Source organism: Arabidopsis lyrata (assembly GCF_000004255.2).
Source record: "Arabidopsis lyrata subsp. lyrata unplaced genomic scaffold ARALYscaffold_4, whole genome shotgun sequence".
Taxonomy (NCBI): Eukaryota; Viridiplantae; Streptophyta; class Magnoliopsida; order Brassicales; family Brassicaceae; genus Arabidopsis; species Arabidopsis lyrata.
The window spans coordinates 18302372-18304491 of NW_003302552.1; positions in this window are offsets into that span (position 1 = coordinate 18302372).

A 2120-nucleotide genomic window follows, 5' to 3' on the forward strand; every position below is an offset into this window, starting at 1 on the left:
CTCCTTGGATTTTCATGGCTTTAAGTGAGTAGTCTTCTTAGAGCTTTTGGGTCAAGTAGATTAGGGTGATTAGGGGATGATTTGTGATGCTTAGGACTTAGTCTTAATATATCCTTACTCTCTAGGTGCTCTTAGTGCTAGATTAGTCTTGATTAAGCTAGTCTAGATCATAGGAAGTTTCATGCCCGGAAAGTGTTCGATGAAATTCCCGAAAGAACTTAGTGAGTGCTTAGCATTCCTAGCCAATGGAAATTGATGATTAGGGTGCTAGGTGGTTAGTAAGACTTGAAATTAATGCATATTAGTCTTGTGATTGCCAATGGAAATTGATGTTAATTGCTTGATTAATGTAGAGTTATTGCCATGGAAGTGGATTAGCTTAAATTAGTGATCTTAGACCTAAGGATTAGCAAATAATTGATTGTATTAGCATCATAGATTATCATTTGACCACCCAAGTCAATAACCTTAACCCAAAGGCTTATTCATTTAGCATTTTCGTCTTTGACTTTTTGTTGACTTTCGTTGACTTTTTGTTGACTTTTATAAATTGCATCTTTCTCATTTATTTTGCTATTGCTTTATGTTTATGGGTTATTGCTTAGCTTAGACACTTGTTTAGCTTTGTCAATTTCTTTTGGTTTGTTTATTTCATTTGCATTTTAGTTCCTTTTGTTTTTATTTCACTTAGGTTGTTAGTTTAAAACCAATCATATATTTGCTTAAATTAAGAAATTTTGTGTATTCTTAGTGTCTTAGATCTCTAGTCCTCTGTGGATTCGACCCTTAAGTGCTATAAACGATAACCATTAGATTGTGGTTTTTGGACCTTGAGGAAATATTAATTGATAGAAAACCTCCACATCATCGGACAAGAAGATACCAAAGTGAGTTGTGTACTCTTTCAAAGGGGCACAAGAGAAGGTATCCTCATGAATGCACTTTACTCTTTAAGAGATATGGATCTTCGTATTGTTGACTTTCTTGAACCTGAGATTATGCTTCTTGAACTGCTTTGTAGACAGCTACCTTAGAGAAAGCTCCGGCCATGGTTCAGGGGCGATGTGAGGGGCGTCTCCTACGCCGGACTCACTTGGAAGGACCGTCGGAACTCGCCGGAGAAGTACAGTAGCGAGTTCAAGTTGCCAAAAAGGGGAAAAAGTTTCCAGAAATAGCAAAAGAAAGTGGTTGAGATCTGTTTATTCAAAAAGACCAAACTTCTTTTAGCTGTCTAGGGAAACGTGCCTGGGAGAGTTTTTCGACGAGAAAGCTTTTTGTTATTGCTGGAAAAACGTCTGACAATACTTTATATTTTGGTATTTATAGGGAATAGCGTCGATCGCACTCCGAAATGATCTGAGGGATCTACTCTTTAACTTAATGACATGGATCGTCCACTTGCAATTTTTTTCCAAGTCTGGAGCGGGCTCAAATTCGGTTTTTGGGCTTTATTGTTAAACGAGTCATCTCTTATTCTTAGGCCCATATCAATCAAGCCTTTCTCCGAATTGGGCCTGAATTAGGTGCATGCCCAATTCTTCCCTTAACATTTGACATGTGCATCCTTTGACATCGCGACAAATAAAAAAGAAAATTGACATCCAATAAATGAAATCATTTTTATAGATTTCTATAATAGTAAATATATTTTCATTTCTATATATTATAAAAATCTGAAACCTTGATATCTCTTCGTTTTTTTGGCTGGGTGAGGGAGAGAATGTCTCCCACTATTTATTCAATAAAAATAAAAAATTACAACCGAGTTTGTCGTGGAAACGCAGTTCTACTAGCATCCTCCTTGATATCTCTAGCAAGTACAACACAAAATAAACTTTCTTGATTAAACAGAGAAATTATAGATATTGAATAGTGTACATAAATCAATTGTGTGCATTAATTTGACGCTTAATTAAATCAATCTAATTCAAAACTATATATTACTGAAAATAGATGTTGCCATAGTGTGCGATCAATATTTAAAAATAATTACAATAAATTTTAGTAGCTTAAATTTTCAATCACATACTAAATTTTAGTAGCTTAAATTTCTATCCACTATATAGATATTTCCAAAGTACAATAAATCGTTAAACTTTATCAGTATATGTTGAGTCAGA